Below are 21928 nucleotides of genomic sequence, written 5' to 3' on the forward strand. Positions count from 1 at the left end.
CCTGTCCAAGAAAAGTTGCGACAGCGCCTGCCCAGGACTCTTCAGGGAGGTGACCTGGCAGGAGTCGGTATCAACTCTTAGCACATGTTTCACTTTCCAGGGGGATTACATGAGGTAAAAAGGACAAAATTCCTTTTATTTCTGTCTGCTGTCTACAAAAACACCGAGACGTCCTGGGATCTACAACACACGGGGCTGTTGTTATTCCTACGCTGAGTAAGTGCAGTTGCTCATCAGAGGGACAGCTTTACAAGATACGTAACTAGCAAAGAATTGCAAATTATGGCCTGCTGATTAGTGTATCTATTATCTTCCGAAAGCATTATAATATTCTGATAATCAGTGATAATTCACAACCAAATGTATTAGCTCTCGCTTGGAAAGTTGGATCTGTAACTTGAGAGGTTAAACTCAAACATTACTGGGACTGCATTGGCCAAAAAGATCTATAATATTCTAGGAACAAAAAAAACCTTCTCCCTATTACGTTCTTAAGTATTCTTGATGGTTTATATTTACTCCCTTAAAAACCTGGCATCTTGCCTAAACTAGCTCTTATTTATAAATTTGTAAAAACATTTTTTTATTAACATATAATGTATTATTTGTTTCAGGGGTACAGGTCTGTGATTCATCAGTCTTACACAATTCACAGTGCTCACCATAGTACATACCCTCCCCAATGTCCATCACCCAGCCACCCCATCCCTCCCACCCCCCTCCACTCCAGCAACCCTCAGTTTGTTTCCTGAGATTAAGAGTCTCTTATTGTTTGTCTCCCCCTCCGGTTTCGTCTTGTTTCATTTTTCCCTCCATTCCCCTATGATCCTGTCTTGTTTCTCAAATTCCTCGTATCAGTGAGGTCATAAGATAATTGTCTTTCTCTGACTGACTTATTTCACTTAGCATAATACCCTCTAATTCCATCCACATCGTTGCAAATGACAAGGTTTCATTTTCTGATGGCTGCATAATGTTCCACTGTATATATGTATAAAAACATTTTTAAGGTGTCCAAACCTAATTCAATGTATAATAATACAGGTCTCACTTTACACATATACATATACACACACATTTAAAGTAATGACAATTGCCAACATCTGTGGTTAAGGTCAGAGGTTCAAGTTGAAAATTATGTAAAAAGAAGGTAGAGTTTCACTATTTTATATTGACTTCAGGAGCAGTAAAAATAATTCCTTATTCCTTGGTAATATGATTAGTTTAATTAATGATACTAATTTGACTATAATATAATTTATAAGGTATAGTTGTTCGGGGGGGGGGGGTTAAATGAGGTAATATATTAGAACAGCCCCTGGCACATGGTAGTCTGTTTCAGATGTAACCCAGTGAGCTTCAGCCATTGTTGTTATTATTACTGTTATTCATCATTACCATTCTTTGTTTAAAGATTTATTTATTCATTTTAGAAAGGGGGAGGTAGGCGCAGAGGGAGAAAGAGTCTTAGGCAGACTCCCTGCTGATCATGGAGCCTGAAGCAGGGCTCGATCTCACGACCCCGAGATCATGACCTGAGCCAAAACCAAGAGTTGGATGCTCAACCAACCACACCACCGAGGCACTCCCATCACTATTATTATTAAAAAAGCAAAAGCCTGAGTCAAACAGACCTAGATTCAAACCAGGTCTATACTTCAGTTATTTCACATAACTTAACCTCAGCCTTGTTGCCCTCATCTGTTGGAAAAGAAATGGTAATCTGCACATGTAATAAAATTGAACAGAAAAAAATATACAAACATGTATGTATACACAAAGAAGTGCATGTGATACAGGAGAAATCTGAGAAAGGGTAATGGACTGCATCAGTGACAATGTGCCCCTTGCAATTACTCTGGTTATGCAAGATGTTACCATTGGAGGAAGCAGGGTCAAGGGTACACAGGATCCACATTATTTCTTTGAACACGGGAATCCACAATTATCTCAAAATACAGTTAAAACCAAAGGAAACATTGTGGTAAATGTGACTGTTGTAAGAATTCAAGAGAACAATGCACATAGCAGCACTGAGCCCTGTGGCTGGCACACAGGCATTTGATAAATAAATAAATATATATATATATACACACACACATAAATATGTTCTTCTTTTCTTAATATGCCTCATCTGGAATGAAAACCCCATTGCAATGGTACAAAGTCAAAACAACAGCTTAGCGATACATTCCCCTGGACCCAATACCATACTCAGAAAGAAAACCACCCTAGTCTTCTACATATGGAAAGTGTTAACTTTACCCAAGTACTGCTTAACTTTTTTGTGGGAATAAATCATATTATCTTACATTACAGTAATAATTTCTCTGTTAGCAGTAGCTCATAAACCTGAGTTTTCTGGGTTTCCTAGCCTTATGCAATCGTAATTCACATGCCCCCCTAGCTTGGCACCCTCGTGACGACAGCAGTCACTTCTCTTGAGCTCCCACATCTCGTAGCCCCACCAAAGCCAGAAGAGACAGGACAGTGCCAATCAGAAATGAAAGAAGCTGAGAAGAGTGAGGAGGGCGGGCGAGTGGCCTCAATGCAGGTAACATGGCCCACCATGTCCACTCAAGTGCGTCAGAGAGACCCCAGAAACCAGCTCAGTCCATGGCTAAAACCAGGTCCCTGTTCTCACAGGAGCTTTTTATATTCAGTTCCTAGAGTTCCAATAGTGAACACCACTATGAAATCCAAATGGTTTGGGTCCTTGATATTCAGAGAGCAAGTAACAAGAGTTTAGCTAACAAGGGTTATCTTGGACAATCTTACCTACATCTACCTGTATCTATTGAATCTTACCTAAATCTGAGCAAGAACTGGGACTACACTCCTCTGTAGTCATTCAAGCTCACAAGTGCTTCATTCCAGTGCACCATTATGGTACCTACCTAGAGGACTAAGACAAATCAGCCATGATCCCTGTCCTCAGGACGTCACAGTGTAGAGAACAAGCACAGACAGGTCAGTTAGGAAGTGCAGAGCAGGGTTAGACTGCGTGGCAAGACAAGGTAAGTGGTCAATTCCTCTAAAGGAGGGAGAAGACATCAGGGAAGGCTTCAGCAAAGAATCACACCCGAGTTACATCTTGAAAGCTTCCACTCCTAAGAATCAGCATTTATGAGTTCTTCCATTCGGAGCACTACATTAGTTCCTCTATACAGGGAGGTGGAGAATATGCCACCACCTCTACCCCAGAGATCTTACATCTTGGATAACACAGAATACATATCATATATGCTCAAAGAGAAAGCAATCCTATTTATAATGATCTCCTATTTGGGGCGACTGCGTGGCACAGTCAGTTAAATGGTTGACTCTTGGTTTCAGCTCAGGTCGTGATCTAGGGATCATGAGAACCGGCCCCGCATCAGGCTCTGTGCTCAGCGTGGAGTCGGCTTGAGATTCTCTCTCCCTTCCCCCTCCCCCCCCCACCGCTCTTGTGCGCACGTGCTCGCTCTCTCTCTCTAAATAAGTCTTTAAAAAAAAATAATAATGATCTCCTATTTGTCCAAGTAGAGATTCAAAATGTATATTCCTCCAAGTAAAATAAACAGATGTTTAGGCTGTGGATAAAATATTCAAACAGCAAATTAATTTTCACGGATGTTGTGAGATGCCCATGCCAGCTTATAGTATTTAAATTATAATTTGGTTAGGAACATACACTTTGAATTACCTATTAAGTACAAATATCGTAATTTAGATATTGAGGTTTGCCCCACTTGCACATTTCATGCAACCATTTTATTTAAATTCTTCACAATGACTTCTTTATCACAACTACTACTTGTAGAGGTAGAAGAGATCATTTTCACTTCTAGTTGAGATACAACACTTTTTTGAATGCATGGGAGATGCCTTCACTAAGAATCTGGGTAAAGCTGGGTGCTTTTCACCTGATCTACACCTCTATGTTTTTATCTCTACACCAAAACCACTTACCTACTCTCTAAGTATCTCTAACACTTGCAGGTCTGTTTTTAACCCCTCTCCAAGAAATATTAACCCGGTTTAAACTTCCTTGTCTCTTTAAAAACAACAACAATAATTCTGTCAGATGATCTTTCAATGACTCCAAAAACAGGAACTTGGGTTATATGAGAATAATTAGGGCTTCTCCAATCAACACATTTTTATGTAAGTAACAGAGAAAACGGTCTATAAGAAATTTTGTAAGGGCTTGACTTTAAGGCAGCTCTCTCTTCTCTAAGAGATCATTTTAGTAGTAGAAAAGAAATCTCACCTTCTGTTTGGGTAGACATGATACAAGACACTGTCAAAGACACATATGAAGAGATTATCTCATAAAAATGTTCCAGCAGGAAAAAAGGCAATATTTTTGTATTAGGGATTTTATATACTGAGAGAAAAGAAGGCAACAAGAGCAAAACTAAAATACAACAAGGTTCGTTTGATTAACATGTACAACAATTATAGCAATTTAAAGGAGAGAGCAATCAGTAAAGGTTAAAGAAGGCTATGCAAAAGGGTCTGAAGGAAGGAAAATAGGGCCTGGAAGGGTGCACAGCAGTGTAGAGAACACCTAAGATGAAAAGTCAGCAATAATCATGTAAATGTAGAATTTTTTTTTTTTTTTAAGATTTTATTTATTTATTTGACAGAGAGAGACACAGCGAGAGAGGAGACACAAGCAGGGGGAGTGGGAGAGGGAGAAGCAGGCTTCCCACCCAGCAGGGAGCCCGATGCGGGGCTCGATCCCAGGATCCTGGGATCATGACCTGAGCCAAAAGCAGATGCTTAACAACTGAGCCACTCAGGTGCCCCTAAATGTAGAGATTTTTAAAGCCACTAAAATTCTGTAAAGCTGAAGAAAAGACGAGGAAGTACTCAAACCCAAATTTCTGCTTTGTATGTTTGCCTCAGTCACGGTCCAATCCAGAGATGAGAGCTGTGCAGTAATTTGAACCAGGAAAGTTTAATATAAATCTAGTGGTAAAGCAAAATCTCAAGAATACCTAGCGCTGAAGGAGAAGACCCAGAAGGAGACAACAGTGGAAGAGGAGCTCCCTCCCCAAGACTAGGATTCTCAGCTCATTAGAGGTGGTGTGATTACAACTCACCAGACCCACCAGATGGCCTGGCCACTGTCACCGGGCCAGCAGGAAACACCCCTCCAGGGTACCAGTGGGCAGAAAACCATGGCTGGGACCAGTGCTTCACCAGGGTTTCAGCGGGGAGAGGCTGGGCAGCTAGAATCCACTGCCAGGATCAGAAAGCCAAAATAATCCCCACAGGTGGGCAGAAAAGTGTGAAAGGGACTGGCAAACAGAACTCCCCCCTGCCCCCCGGGGTGCTGGCTGGTCAAGACTGGGAAGCTGACTTCTGGGATGCCTGAGAGACCCACCAGGAACTTCCCTATAGAGGTGCCACTGAAACTCAGGAGGAAGCTGTCCACCGGGGTGCCACCAGACCTCAAAGGGGGATAAGCACCACTGGATACTTCCCACAGGTGCCGCTGCCAAATCCCATGGGAAGAACAGAAATAAGTGAAAAACACCGAAACAGGGAAGCGCTGCCTCCTCCTCCTGCAGGGTGCCCTAGTGACCCCCCCCCCGACAAAGCTTAGCATCACACCAGCTGCAAAGAAGAATCATTAAAGGGCCCAGCTTACCGTTCACACAGCAGGCAGTAAAATACGGATTTGGAGCGGCGAGGCAATAAAATGATACTTGGCCCAATCTTCTATACGGAGATGTAAGTGTGTGCGAGCGTGCGTGTGGGAGCGCGGGAGGGGGTTCTCTTCTTTTGGGGAGGAGAGATGTTGCCTTTCTGCTTTTATTCTGGTTATTCTGGTGTGGATTTCTGCTGCTTGGCAGTGGGGACACGATGAAAAATATTTAATCAGCGGTTAGTGAAGGTAAAGCTTCTACTGATACGGATTTTGAAAGAGAAATCAATGCTTGCCAATTTTAACAGTACGCTAAGCCTGGACCCAACAGCTCAGTTATAATGAGGACATTAATTGAGTCAAAGTTCTAAGTTCAAAGGTGACAAATGAAGAACACTCAGGCCTAGCCAAAGAGCGCTCTCTTAACTCCAACCTCCTCAAAAATGCCCAGTGTTTATAAAAGAGGGCAGAGAGAGTGCTGTTTTCCAACAATTAAAAAAAAAAAAAAAATACCTAAAACTGGGAAAACAATACAAAGTACAAAGAGCAACATTTTAGGAACTAAGGGAGGTGTTTAGAGCCAAGAGCAGCAGAGTGCAGAGAGACACACAGGTGTTTTATGATTTTTATAAATTGGTCGCTGAAGCCTGCCATTGAGGAACTAAATATTGTGCTCTACTCTCCCCTTCCCAAGGACTGTTAGATGGCAAATGCTGGCTGTCTGAAATCATGAAAAATAATATACTGATGAGAATATCTGAATACAGACTAAATTGCTCACTCTGCAAGCCAGTCTATTAAGCCATCCCATATGTAGACCACGATCTTATTTTAACTTCCCTGACTCATTTGAAGTTAAATGTGCGACAGCTGGCTTCTCTGCGGCCTTACTACACTGAATGATAAACGTATCTGTCATTTTCCTTAAAGATAAAAACCTAAATGCTTCCTCCCCACCTCCAACAACTTATGGTCAGAGTATGTTCTTGAGGCTTTTTGAGCCCTGGGCCACGCAAGTGACAGAGGGTCAGTGGTAGTATTTCACATACAGATTGAGATAATTTAATGCTTTAGCAACTTGTCTTATGGTGCATTGTTGTTGTTTTTTTAATAAGAGTAGTGTTGTAAAGTTAAAGTCATAATTCTATAATAATCTTATTATCTTGATATAAGATGCATGTTCCGTAACAGGCCAGTGATTTGATCAAGGTCTGGGGTAGACAACGCTGACTTAATCCATAAGGAAATGTAACCATGTTGAATAAACAATTCACCCAATGTCGCACATTTAAGTGCTAGTAGTAATCCTACCTAATGCTTACAGAGCTAAGTTAAGTGCTTTGCCTCACTCACCGCTCTCCATAAGTAGGTTCCATTATTACCTTCATTTTACAGGAGGAAATACATTTAGCCTAGTAAGTGGCATATCCAGAACTTAACCTCGGCTCTGCCTATGCTTCTGTAATAACCCCAACATTTCAATCTCCTACTCAAAAACCTTCAAGAGCTACCTTAAAGAGAAAAGTTAAAGGCCTAACCTGATACCCAAATTACAGATGGATCAAATATATCAAATATAAACTAGTGGAACATTTCATAGAATATTTTTGTCATGTTGGAGTTAAATGCTTTTCTTAGCATACAAAGAACTTAAAAACTGTAACTGGCCATCACTGATAGACTTTATAACAAAATTTTCACACATCAAGAAAACCAAAGAAAGCCAAAGAAGTTTGCAGAGAAACTACTAAAAATTATTTGCACCAAGTGAGTGACTGATATTAAGTACAATGAGAGACGAATAAATTGACAGAAAAATGGGGAATGGCTTATGGTGGCAGAAGAGATGGCCCCCAATGTTCAATCTGACACATAATATTAAATAATTCTAAAAAGTCAAGCAAAGCATATCATTTCCTCCTCCCAATTTAGGAAATAAATTTACAAATAGCCAGGAGTGCCTGGCTGGCTCAGTATAGACAGCATGTGACTCTTGATCTCAGGGTCATGAGTTTGAGCCCCACGTTGGGTGTAGAGATTACTTAAATAAGTAAATAATTTTAAAAATAAATTTACAAATACCCAGTCTTGACAAAGATGTGGGAAAACAAACCCAGCAATCATTTGCTGGAATAAACATTCATTCATTCAATCAGCATTTATTGACCACCGTAAGTTCAAATGTGCCAGATGCTGGTCGAGGTGTTTGCGATGTATAAGTAAACCAAAAAGGCAATGATCCCTACCTTTATGGAGCTAATGCTCTAGAGGGAAGACAAATAGTAAGCATTAGAAGTAAACTATACAGTATGTTGGAAGGTGACAAGTACTGACAGAAAAAGACAAAGTAGAGGCACCTGGGTGGCTCAGTCGGTTGAATGCCCAACTCTTGATCTGGGCTCAGGTCATGATCTCAGAGTTATGAGATCGAGCCCCATGTCAGGCTCTGTGCTCAGTGTGGAGTCTGCTTGAGATTCTCTCTCTCCCACTTCCTCTGCCCCTCCCCCAGCTTGTGCTCTCTAAATAAATAAATAAAATCTTTAAAAAAAAAAAAGTAGAGCAGTGTAAGATAGATCCATTTCTGGGCCACTCACATGGCAATGACAAATTAAGGAGTCTGGGTGCACTACAATGAGGACATGACAAACGAGCAAAGACATGAAGGTGATGGAGTTAGCGATGTGAGTATCTGAGGGACAAGCATTCCAGGCAGAGGGATCAGACGATACAAAAACCCAAGCCTCTAAGAGACAGGGCAGGCCTGGAATATCTGAGGAAGGGCAAGAAGTCCAGCATGACTCAAGCAAAGGGAGGAAGAGAGAGATGTAAGAAATGATATAACAGAGAAAATCAGGGACCAGATCAAATAGGGTCTTGTAGTACAAACATTGCAAAGAATTTAACTTTCTGCTTTAGAGGGAAAGAGCCATTGCAGGCAGGGTTCTGAGTGAAGGAGTAACATGATCTTACATTTTAAAAGCATCACTCCAGCTGCTGAATTGAGAAGAGACAGCAGGGGAGCAAGGGCAGAGGCAGAGAGGTCATGTCTGAGGGTCAATGCATGATCCAGGCACATGATGATGAGGACCTGCACCAGGTAGCAGCCAGTGGAAGTTACAGAAGTATTCCAATTCTGGAGAGATTTTGAAGCAAGAGCTAGTTATGAATTTCTGTATGAATGAAGGGTATGGGGAAAAAAAAAAAAATTTCTCTAAGACTATTTGAAGTTGCCAGTGTGACAGGGAAGTTCAGTGTTAAACACGTTAAGTTCAAGGTCTCTAATGGGCACTGGGTGGAGATGCAGTGGGCAGCTGGATACAGGAGTCAGGAGCTCAACAGAGCAGTCTGGGCTGAAGATCTATATGTAGGAGCCATTGGCATATGGATTGTATTTAAAGCCATGAGCCTGAAGGAGATCCTCAAGGTCATGAGTGTAGACATAAATGAGGAGCCAAGGACCGAGGCCTGGGTCTCCACTGTTAGATGTGGAGGCTTAGAGCAGCCGACAACCACTCAGAGGAGCATCAGGAGGGTATTATCCAGGAAACCAAGTGTGGCAAGGAAGAATGAATGATCCACTACGGCAAATGTCATTGACAGGCCAGGTAGAGTAAGGACGGAGGACCACCCACTGGATTTAGCAACATGGAGCTTATGAATTCTGGCATCATGGTGAGTGAAGAAGCCTGGATGAAGAGCACTAAAAATAGAGACACAGTGGATTAAAAGCAAATACAGACAACTCCTACAAATACAGACAACCCTTACAATCTCTTACCAAAGAGAACTGATGTTCGTAAGGGAATGGGGAGTAAAGATGTGTTTAAGATGGGAAAGAAAAAAAAAAAAAAAACCAGCCCAGCATATTTGTGTGGTAATGGCACTGATCCACGACAAATTTTGACAACGTAAGAGAGGGAGGGATCTGCTGCAGCTCTGTCCCGCAGCAGATGGGGAGGAACGGGGTCTGGTGCACAAGTGGAGGGACAGCGTTAGATCGAAGTGTGGCTGGTTCACCTATGCCTCCAAGCAGGAAGGCAGAATATGGTGAAAATGGTACAGGGAACATGTGGTAAGCTGCCTTGTGACCTTGGCTGTACTTTCAGTAAACTATGAAACGTGGTCACCTACTGAGAGTCAGGGGAGGGAAGAAAGTGTTTGTATCTGAAAGAAAAGGCTGAAAGAGGCATCGGGGAGAATGGGGGTTGGGGGAATGAATAAAGCAGGGAAGTCATAAATTGGTATACGTTATTGACAATACGAAAACTGAAGGCTTGCATTCCCTTTGATCCAGTGATTCACTCATTTATTCACTCACACATTATACTTCCAGAGAGCCCGGAGGGCCATCTGCAGGACCAATCTCCAACTTTTATCAGTGTGTCATTTAGGAAGAGAAACCAGAACAGGAAACAATTACTTTCTTTTTGCTGTATACATTTCTGCACTGCTTGAGTTTTTACAAAATCGATATTACTTTTATAATTTTAAAAATTTCACTTCTGGGTAATAATCTGACATAAGCCTTTCTCCAGCCCTATAGCTCACAACTTCCCCTGAAATTCCATTCTAGCCATAGAGGACAGCTACTTGCTATCCCCTGAAAGGCTAATAATTCTATCCACGCAATCTTAGCCCAATTCACTAAATAATTAACTTTCTGGTGACAGCTACTGCTGTCTTATTCCCCTCCTGCAGGACCCCGGAGATTATCTGAAAGACAAAACAATCATGGTAACATACTTACCTCAAAGTTTCACGACCAGATTTAACACAACACACTGGACAATATTTCAAGGAGTGTGCACAGGAAGCGGGCAAATTCCCAGGCCCCTCTGCTCCCTTCCGACCTCACTCTACAAATACCGGGTGCTGGCCGTGTGCCAGGCACTGATAAGGAGGGGGCTACAAAGCTGAGGGGAAGGGAAAAGGCAAACAGATTCATCCCCTAGCCGTAGGGTAGGAAACTCTGGGGAAAACAAAAGCGAAGCTGTAACTGAAAGGCGCTTTAATTAAGGGAGGGGATGGAGGCACTGTGAAAGTGTAACCAAGGCAGCTTCCCTGGGGGGGGGGGGGGGGGGTTGTAGAAAAATCTTGTAGGAAAAGAACCACACTTACAAAGGCCCCAAGGGTAGAATGCTTAGACTCCGGTGCCAAATGACAGAACTACAAATTCCACCTCTGCCACTGGTAATTAACATCTCTGTGCAGCCATTTTTAATCTGTAAAGTAGACACAGTAGTACTAACCTTGCAGGATTGCAACGAGGATTAAAGGAGTTATCTGAAAAGCTTAGAATGACACCTCACTTGGCTGTTAAACCTATGTAAGCATTTTTTAAATAAAAATGAATTCTTGGGGCGCCTGGGTGGCTCAGTCAGTTAAGCATCGGACTCTTCATTTTGGCTCAGGTAATGATCTCAGGGTCCTGGGATCGAGGCCCACGTCAGGCTTCCCTGCTCAGCGAGGAGTCTACTTCACCCTCTCCCTCTGCCCCTCCCCCACTCATGCTCTCGCACTCACATGCTCTCTAATAAATAAAAAATAAAAATGAACTCCAAATTAAATGCCAAAACATGTGAGTATGCCCAAGCATTAAGGAGACAGATGACAAAATTTAAGTTTATCGTGCTGGAATATATTAAGGGGGAGAAAGGCTTTCCACAATAGGCAAAAACACAGGCAATGATGGACCCCATGTATTGGGGTAAAGAGTGAACTAGACAGAAATGAAAATAAGTGATCACACACCCTTGACCCAAGTCAGTCTAGACATTTCCATAGTAAGGAATAGTGGGGAAGAAAAGAAACAGGACAAAATGCGCTCTGTTCTCAAACAGCTAAGTTCAAGGTATCTCACGTTCAAGAGAAACATATTCGACAAACCCTTGCAAGAAACATCAATTGCTACAATTATGATGACATCAATATCACACATTCATTCATCACTTCTGACAATACTGGCTTATGTAAACCGTGTGCCAATGCACCATCCTGTTTCAAAATCTAGACTGAGAGTCCAGGGAACCAATCATTTGTCATTAACACTAAACATGCTGAGATAGCTGTGCACTAATCTTGCAAAATGCTTCAAGTGGTAACAGAAAAATAACATCAATCCCTTTACTGAGATGATTACATATGCTTTTCACTTCCCCCCGGATTACCACCGTTAGACGTAGTAAAGAAACACAGTGGAGATGATGAGCTATACCAAACTGGGGTTGCCTTACGAAAACAGAATTACCCAGAACAGATCTGACAACAAACGTCCATTCAAAGTATTCAATCATTCTGGATCTCTGGCCCCCTAACTCTTTTTTTTTTTTTAATTATTATTATGTTATGTTAATCACCATACATCATTAGTTTTTTTTGTAGTGTTCCATGATTCATTGTTTGTGGATAACACCCAGCGCTCCATGCAGAACCTGCCCTCCTTAATACCCATCACCAGGCTAACCCATCCTCCCACCTCCCTCCCCTCTAGAACCCTCAGTTTGTTTCTCAGAGTCCACAGTCTCTCATGGTTTGTCTCCCTCTCCGATTGCCCCCCCTTCATTCTTCCCCTCCTGCTATCTTTTTTTTTTTTAACCTATAATGTATTATTTGTTTCAGAGGTACAGGTCTGTGATTCAACAGTCTTGCACAATTCACAGCGCTCATCATAGCACATACCCTCCCCAGTGTCCATCACCCAGCCACCCCATTCCTCCCACCCCCCACCACTCCAGCAACCCTCAGTTTGTTTCCTGAGATTAAGAATTCCTCATATCAGTGAGATCATATGATACATGTCTTTCTCTGATAGACTTATTTCGCTCAGCATAATACCCTCCAGTTCCATCCACGTCGTTGTAAATGGTAAGATTTCATTTCTTTTGATGGCTGCATAATATTCCATTGTATATATATACCACATCTTCTTTATCCATTCATCTGTTGATGGACATCTTGGCTCTTTCCATAGTTTGGCTATTGTGGACACTGCTGCTATAAACATCGGGGTGCATGTACCCCTTCGGATCCCTACCTTTGTATCTTTGGAGTAAATACCCAGTAGTGCCATTGCTGGGTCGTTGGGTAGCTCTATTTTCAACTTTTTGAGGAACCTCCATACTGTTTTCCAGAGTGGCTGCACCAGCTTGCATTCCCACCAACAGTGTAGGAGGGTTCCCCTTTCTCCGCATCCTCGCCAACATCTGTCGTTTCCTGACTTGTTAATTTTAGCCATTCTGACTGGTGTGAGGTGATATCTCATTGAGGTTTTGATTTGGATTTCCCTGATGCTGAGCGATGTTGAGCACTTTCTCATGTGTCTGTTTGGCCCCCTAACTCTTGAAGTGACGTTAAAAAACGGTTCATTAGGTACAGGATCAATTTTGTCATCGTAGTACTGTTATCCTCATTCTTAGGTAGAACTAAACTTTGGGGAAGCCTGGCTACATCCAGAGACGTTGGCAAACCAGCCAGCAGTGTAATTCATCTCAAGATGTTGGCTGTTTGTTGTTGCTTTCTTTAAGATTTACTTATTTATTTTGAGGGGGGAGGGGCAAAGGGAGAGGGAGAGAATCTCAAGCAGACTCCCCACTGAGCACGGAGCCTGATCTCAGGACCCTGAGATCATGACCTGAGCTGAAATCAAGAGTCAGATGCTTCACTGAGCCACCTAGGGGCCCTATGGTTGTTTTTTAAAACAGATCTCACTTTTAAACCTTCTAACATCAGGTCTCCCTGCAATTGTTAAAGGGTTATTGATATAATTAACATATTCATAAGAAAATGGCAAGAACTCTTGCTTAATTTCTATTTATCGTTTAAGTCATTAAAAATTGACAAACTTCTTTCTTCCATTTCAAAGTTACACAGTTATATGGGAAAACAAAAGATTCTGAGATTTGAAACTTAACAAGGAGACCCTTCGCACAAAAATAACCACATTCTCAGAAAGCAAACTGCATCAGTCAGAAACTTATACCAAAAAGTCACATAAAGGCTTACCATTTGGTATGGACCCACTTCACAAAATTCATCTTTATTATAAAAATTATTTTCTGAATCTTTAAGATGGACGGAAGAGGGGAATAGGAAGAAATGGATGAAAAAGCAGCCAGGAAACATGTTTGTTTCCTACACAGACGAGAATAAAGTCATGATGCTTTGGAAAAGAGGAAAATTAGCAGAGTTGTCACATTTGTCAAATAAGAGAGAACTATCTTTTCATCAAGAAAACTGTCAAGTACAGACACACCATCTGGACTACATCAAAACCAATCCAAGGGCAAAGCAAAATAAAAGCCTCCCGGGCGCCTGGGTGGCTCAGTTGGTTAAGCGACTGCCTTCGGCTCAGGTCATGATCCTGGAGTCCCTGGATCGAGTCCCGCATCGGGCTCCCTGCTCAGCAGGGAGCCTGCTTCTCCCTCTGACCCTCCCCCCTCTCATGTGCTCTCTCTCTCTCTCTCTCATTCTCTCTGTCTCAAATAAATGAATAAAATCTTAATAAAAAAAATAAAAATAAAATAAAATAAAAAAATAAAAGCCTCCCACTTACCCAAGAGTTTGTGGTTGAGAAGAGAATGAGGCCAACAAAGGAGGTGAACTATGATTTTGCTAACCTGTCCTGGATTGAAGAGGATTCATATCTGCTTACATAGACCTGAAGCTAAATGAAAATAATAATGCTTCACAAAGTTTAGGGTTACTGGAGGGCCTTATCGAAGTGATGAGCAGGTAAGTCGCCATTGCTACTCTGGATTGTTCACTTCATATCAGGAAGGAGGACACCCCAATAGTCTGCTTAGAGGCAGGGCTACGGTTCACCTGAGACAGTAGGATACCAAGGAAGAGAAGATGGGAAGGTGCTGGGGGAGGGAAGAATATTTAGCAGTAGAAAGGAACCTGCAGATTAAAGGATCAACAGGACACTAAGACTGTTCACACATTTGGAAAACCACATCCCCGTGCACCTGAATAACAAAACCATGTGTGGAAGGAAGATACGCAACTTCACAGTTCCATGTTTAGGTTGAGCTGATGACAGAACATTAGGTGAGGCAGATATGTACAAGATTGACTAAATACTACCAAACTGAGGGAGCAAAGAATATCTCATTTTAAGCAAACTACTGAATTATAAGCATATATTAGGTATCCACAGAACATGAAGACACTAACTAGTAAGAACTAATACGAAGTGTTCTCATCGAAGAATCTGGCCCATATTCTGTCAGTGATACCTCCTATCATACAATCAAACCCAGCACCAGCATCAGCAATACTGTACCCAAACACAAGGAACAAAGTGTGTGTGTGTGTGTGTGTGTGTGTGTGTGTGTGTGTGTGTGTGTGTGTGTGTGTATACAAACACATCAGGATGCAGGAGATTCTAATTCAGAGTAAAAATTTGATAAATAGAGGTAAAGTTTTTGCTAAGAAAAATTAAAAGGCTAGAATTAAAAAAAAAAAAACAAGCACAGAAAACTTATACCAAGCTACACTTATTTTATTTTATTACGTTATGTTAATCACCATACATTACATCATTAGTTTTTGATGTAGTGTTCCATGATTCATTGTTTGTGTATAACACCCAGTGCTCCATGCGGAACGTGCCCTCTTTAATACCCATTACCAGGCTAACCCATCCCCCCACACCCCTCCCCTCTAGAACCCTCAGTTTGTTTCTCAGAGTCCATAGTCTCTCATGGTTTGTCTCCCTCTCCGATTTCCCCCCCTTCATTTTTCCCTTCCTACTATCCTCTTTTTTTTTTTTTTTAACATATAATGTATTATTTGTTTCAGAGGTACAGGTCTGTGATTCATCAGTCTTACACAATTCACAGCGCTCACCATAGCACATACCCTCCCCAATGTCTATCACCCAGCCACCCCATCCCTCCCACCACCCACCATTCCAGCAACCCTCAGTTTGTTTCCTGAGATTAAGAATTCCTCATATCAGTGAGATCATATGATACATGTCTTTCTCTGATTGACTTATTTCACTCAGCATAATACCCTCCAGTTCCACCCATGTCGTTGCAAATGGCAAGATTTCATTCCTTTTGATGGCTGCATAATATTCCTGTGTGTGTGTGTGTGTGTGTGTGTGTGTGTGTGTGTGTATACACACACACACACACCACATCTTCTTTATCCTTCATCTGTTGATGGACATCTTGGCTCTTTCCACAGTTTGGCTATTGTGGACATTGCTGCTATAAACATCGGGGTGTACGTACCCCTTTGGATCACTACATTTGTGTCTTTGGGGTAAATACCCAGTAGTGCAATTGCTGGGTCATACGGTAGCTCTATTTTCAACTTTTTGAGGAACCTCCACACTGTTTTCCAGAGTGGCTGCACCAGCTTGCATTCCCACCAACAATGTAGGAGGGTTCCCCTTTCTCCGCATCCTCGCCAACATCTGTCGTTTCCTGACTTGTTAATTCCTGACTGGTGTGAGGTGGTAGCTCATTGAGGTTTTGATTTGGATTTCCCTGATGCCGAGCGATACTGAGCACTTTTTCATGCCAAGTTACACTTATTTTAAATACCCATCCTGACCTGAGAAATATTTTAACCAAAACTAATAGAGAATTTCACACATTCCTTTCCTCTACCTCCATGTAGCACTTTTATAGAAATACATCTCTGCCACAATCAAGGTAAAAGATACCAAGATACATATGGTAGCTATTCTGAAATTTCAAGGAAGAAGATGACCAAGGATAGAACATAGATCCTTCTATATAAACTCAAGAAATCTTTGTTGAGGGCAATCCCTTTTCTATTGCTTTTTCACTGTGTTTGAACAAACATAAATTATTGCTATTAAACCAAAGAAAATGAATTTAATGCTAAAACGTGACATTAAGTCTCAAAACAAGAATATCCCTGAATGTGAAATCGTACAAAAATACAGAAGCGTAAAGTGAAGAAATTTTTCCATTTCCAGAAAACTGCTTCTGTAAAAATATAATATTCTGTACAAGACAGTAGTAATTCCTAAGAGAATAAGTGGCTCAGAATTTGATGAAAAGTGTTCCCGCAGTGAACAATTCACTCTTCTTGCAGATTCCAGATGCTCAGCATTCCTGACATCAGAATGGAAAAATTTACTGTTGGTCTAGAGAAATTTAATATCACCATTCTTGTCATATCCCTCATAGCTTCATTATTAGAACAAGTCTGGGGAAGCTATAAACCTATATTAAATGATAAAAAAGATGTTCTCCGTGTCCAATCATATTAGATCATATAAGTAACCGAAATATTTAGAAATCCTATAGAAAAAGACTTGAGAACAAGAAAAACATATATTTACTGGGTATTTTTCTTAATTTTGATATTTGCATTCTGTACAGTATGGCCAGGCACAGGACCAAAACATTTAACTATAACCAAGGGCTAATAAACACTAAAGGACATGTATCGACGCCCAGAGCAACACTATAAAATTTTATTATATTAATAAAATGGGATACACCAAGCTTTAAATTTTCCACTTTGTCAAAGGTAAAGTAATCAGCACTATTCGGTGCCATTCATAACAGGATTCAATTTTTCTCATTTAAAGTATGCTTTATTTCCAAAAGTACCTATACTAAAATACTTTAATACAACTCTGACAGAAGCATTCGCTTTCTTACACTTTCTCCCCACTGCAAATAACTGCTTAAAGCATTGGCAAGTTCCGTTTTATATACGCAGAACAATTTAAATAATTACAATAGTGCAGTTCGTTAATAACATCTTATACAATTACCTAGAGAGTCTATAATATCAGGGGCAAGGTAATAGAGGGCATGTGCATACACCTGTACATCACCCTCATTTTTAAAAACCTATCTCTAAGCTTTAAACAGATTCCAGCTTGTAATTAGCTCCGTGTTTGCAGTTTGTGGCCCACAGAGGGTATCCTCTGCTATCAAAGTGAGTATAACAGGACAGTTGACTCTGCAACAATACCAGTTTAAAACTGCACAGGCCCACTTATTCGTGGATTTTTTTTTTTTTTTTACAGCACGCTATTGTAAATGTATTTTCTCTTACGGCTTTCTCACTAACATCTTCTTTTCCCCAGGCTACTCCCTAGCTAAGAATACAGTATAGAATACATACAACACACAAAATACGTTAATCGACTGTTGTTATTGGTAAGGCTTTTGCTCAACAGTAGGCTATTAGTAAAGTTTTTGGAGAATCAGAAGTTACACACGTTATTTTGAACTGTGTCGGGGAGGGGATCTCGGGATGAGCTGGTGCCCCAACCCCCCACAGTGTTTAAGGGTCAACTGTACTTTGATCCTTAAAAGTACTCATCCACAAGACAAAGCCATAGCAAAATGAAAATTACTTTGAAAACTCTTATGAATTATGGCTTATAACAGTCTTCTAGAAAAATGAATTACATTTACACTACATTTAACCAGTTATAGGGCCTCCTAGCCTGGAACAGTTGGCTATTAAAGGTAAAGTACTACTGTATTTGTTTTATTGTAGTTAATAGCATGATAGGATTTATTTTAATTGATTTCAATATTTATAATATAGTTAAAACTGAACCTAACATGTAGTTAGGCCCAGCCAAATAAAGAGTTTATCTGGATTTCTGCTTTCCCTACAGAACACCAACCTAAATCTTACCTCTCATCATCCTACATTCAGTGTATTAATGGTACGTAATGGACAGACCAACAGGCACTAACCTTAATCAGGAAGAAAAGTAACAGCAAGAGAAACCAAGTAAACACAAGAGGGCCTACTGGATGTTCCAGTTAGGTGCTGTAGACAGAGAAACAGGAGTTTCTCATAGGATGACAACAGTCAACAGAGATAAAGAATGAGTTCTTAGCACCCAACTGGTACCTCCACGATCTGTAATGAGATGAATGTACAAAAAGCACCCAGCACGTGGATGACCCAAGTAGCCATAGAGTAGCTGCCATCATCTTTATCATTTCCTCCCAGAGGCTCGTTAGTTGAATCAATAAGCAATCAAGTGAAGGAAAAGCTCTTAGAAGTGTTCAGAATTATTTATAATGGCTTTCTTTTCAACTATTCTCCTGAAATAGCCTTCATGATATTCCCCCAAGAACAATCTGCTACACAAAAATATAAGAGTTGTGCTCCTAAGAGAATTCTTCACGTTATCAAAATTGTGTAAAAAATCTTATTTCATGAGGAAAAGATGTGGTAGGTTCCAGAGTTCCCAACTTATGATAACTATGGTACGCCCATGCATGAATTTTAATAATAAATGGAATAACCTAAGCTGTAACTATATTTTATTTTTAAGCAAAAAGTAATAAATTGGTGTTTTGCAACTGCTGACCAGAAACCTAAATGCTTCCCGGCCTTTCAATCCACACAAGTCCTCTTTAAACAGCTTGAAATTTTGTTTCTTACAGAACTCATAACCATCAGGGTAAAAATCCCTCAAAAGACTGGACAGCTAGGTCTGCTGAAATATAATATCTGGAAAGAGATCTAGTATAGATCTAGAATTGGGTAGAAGATAAAGGTACCATTGCAAATCGTTTAAGTAGTGGGAAATTATTCTACTACAAGTGCTGAATCCCTACATTACCATTCAGGAAAAAAACGAAACCAAATCAACTAGGATCCCTACATAACGAAGCCAATCCCTAATTATCTCTTTACATGCAAACTGCATTTTAAAAATTCAGTCTAAGAGACATGTGCTATTACAAAAATCCTTGCACAATATTTACAGGGGTGATTTTTCCACAATCCTCACTTGTCAAGAAACAGCAAAGCAAAATATATAGGCCTTAGGTCCCATATCTTAACACATGTCCACTTGAGCTTCCTGAACAGTAAAAATTGAGGAGGTTCAAGTGCATTCCATCTGAAAGAGAAGTTTAACATTTAATGTGAGTTCTGGCAAATGAAATTTATATTTTTAAATTTTATCAATATCAATGGCCCTGTATGAGAGCTATGTAATTACATCTTGATGGCACGAAACCATCTTTTTAGTTTGATCTCCATCTTTACCGTAACCGCTTACCATGTATCCCTTAGCTTCTCTTAAAGAGTCATGTCTTCTGAATGACAAATTCCAAAAGCAATATAAACCCATTAAATACAGTTTATATTACCAGAGAGAAAAGAATTTTTAGGTAAGCTAAGAATATATTTCTATCAAAAACTGAAGTGAGGTCACATGATTAAGTGTTCAGCAGAATTTCAAAAGTCACCGGAATGGGTGAAAGTTCATTTCCATGGAACTCATTAGCTGTCTGTAATTCATTTTCCTAAGGAAAATTATTCCTTTAGAAGAAATTTCCAAGTTTCTCCATGTAAAATAATTTTATGTCCAAAGCCTATTCATCCCTTAATTCCCAGATCAAGCGCCCCTCCATCACCTACCCCAAAAGCGGGCACTGATCTCTTCCAACTCTGAACTTCATCTCACTTCATCCATCTCCCCTCTCCTACGATACGGATTGTCTTAGTAGATTTTAATTTAAAGTGCATGCTTCTACCTGTCTATATGTTTCGATAATACTAGCATTCTTAGGGCTTTTTTAAAAAGGCATATTTTCTTTCAAAATGTATTTTGCATGCGAAAGTCTTAAAGAGACAGCCTCTCACTCACACTGAGGGACTCTCAGAAGGTATAAAGACTAACATGACTCATATGAATTCTCAAAGTGATTTTTGGTTTGGATTTTGTTCTGAATATATAGCTAGAAATCCCAGTTTAGGATTAGGAGTGTATAAGAATTACAATTTTCCTTGATCGAATGCTGGTTTTTCACTTTTTGAAAATGCTTAAAGATAACCCCTTACAAGATTGTTTTGTTGTTGTTGATCAGAGTCCTCTGAGCCATCTTTTTGACTAGACCTGGGCCTCGGTCCCTTGTCCTGTCTTTGGCATGCCTTGCCCAGTTTTTGTTGCTGTTGTTTATTTTTGAGAAAAGAATATTTTACACTGAACAATTCTAAAGCAACGGGGATCTGAAATCTACCAAGACAATCCTTTATTTATATATACATATATATCACTCAAACTGTCCATAAACCCTTTTTAGGACTGAACCCTAAGATTGTGCTAAGATTAAAAAAAAAAAGGCAAACTGTCTTCTGGGACAACGAAGAATATTTGTAACACAAAACCTAGCAATCTGGCTAATTTTAATCAGCATCATATACACCCAAGCATATACAGAAAACTGGGCTATAAAAATAGCCTCCTGATGTAACTATACTCTTATTTCATAAGAAGACCACCAAGAAATATTCCCTTTAATTTAAATGTCATTTAATGTGGCATGTTCTCCTGATCAAGAAACTGCTGCAAGAGCAAGGAGGGACATTTTCAAAGTCGCTAACTGGGCTCCAAGCCTCACAGGAAACAGTGCAATAGAACAGATTAATTCTTTTTTTATTTTATTTTAAATTGATTGATTGAACAAATTCTTGTTTCTTAAGGTGCAGACTGCTGAGCATTACAGGGTCCAGTGGTCTCTCATGTGGCCCATGGGCAGTCTCCACTGGCCTAACTTAGCACTATTGAAGGAAAAAAAAAAATCAATTACGATTTTGTCACCCAGGTTCGAATTTGCAACAGGATTATGACTTTTGCATCATTGTTTCATAAGGTTGTGCCGGTGCTGCCAAGACTATGCTTGTCAGAGCTTTTCTATTAACTTTCACAGCATTTGCTTATCGCCATTGTGTTTGGAAAATTTACACTACACAACTATAATTATATCAAGTCATATACTCAATTAACTAAAATGGATGAAAGACTTAAAATCAGGGGCGCCTGGGTGGCTCAGTCATTAAGCGTCTGCCTTCGGCTCAGGTCATGGTCCCAGGGTCCTGGGATCGAGCCCCGCATCGGGCTACCTGCTCAGCGGGAAGCCTGCTTCTCCCTCTCCCACTCCCCCTGCTTGTGTTCCCTCTCTCACTGTGTCTCTCTCTGTCAAATAAATAAATAAAATCTTAAAAAAAAAAAAAAAGACTTAAGATTAGTTCATAGAAGCCTAGTCACTGACAACAGTAATACAGGGGAACCTGGGTGGCTCAGTCGGTTAAGCTGCTGACTCTTGATTTCAGCTCAGGTCATGATCTCAGGGTCCTGAGATGGAGCCCTGCATCAGGCTCTGTGCTCAGCAGGTAGTCTGCTCAAGATTCTCTCTCTCTCTTTCCCCTTCCCCTCCCCCCACTCACTCTCTATCTCTCTAAAATAAATGTTTAAAAAAAAAAAAAAAAGAGGGCGCCTGGGTGACTCAGTTGGTTAAGCAACTGCCTTCG

General features: G+C 40.5%; 1 protein-coding gene across 3 annotated transcripts in view; it reads right to left on the minus strand.

The window, feature by feature from the left end:
* Positions 1 to 21928, minus strand: part of MPP7 (MAGUK p55 scaffold protein 7) — a 299029-nt gene that overhangs the window by 179743 nt on the left and 97358 nt on the right. The gene's annotated exons all lie outside the window — the stretch shown is intronic.

The sequence above is a fragment of the Halichoerus grypus genome, chromosome 6, assembly GCF_964656455.1.
Source record: "Halichoerus grypus chromosome 6, mHalGry1.hap1.1, whole genome shotgun sequence".
Lineage (NCBI taxonomy): Eukaryota > Metazoa > Chordata > Mammalia > Carnivora > Phocidae > Halichoerus > Halichoerus grypus.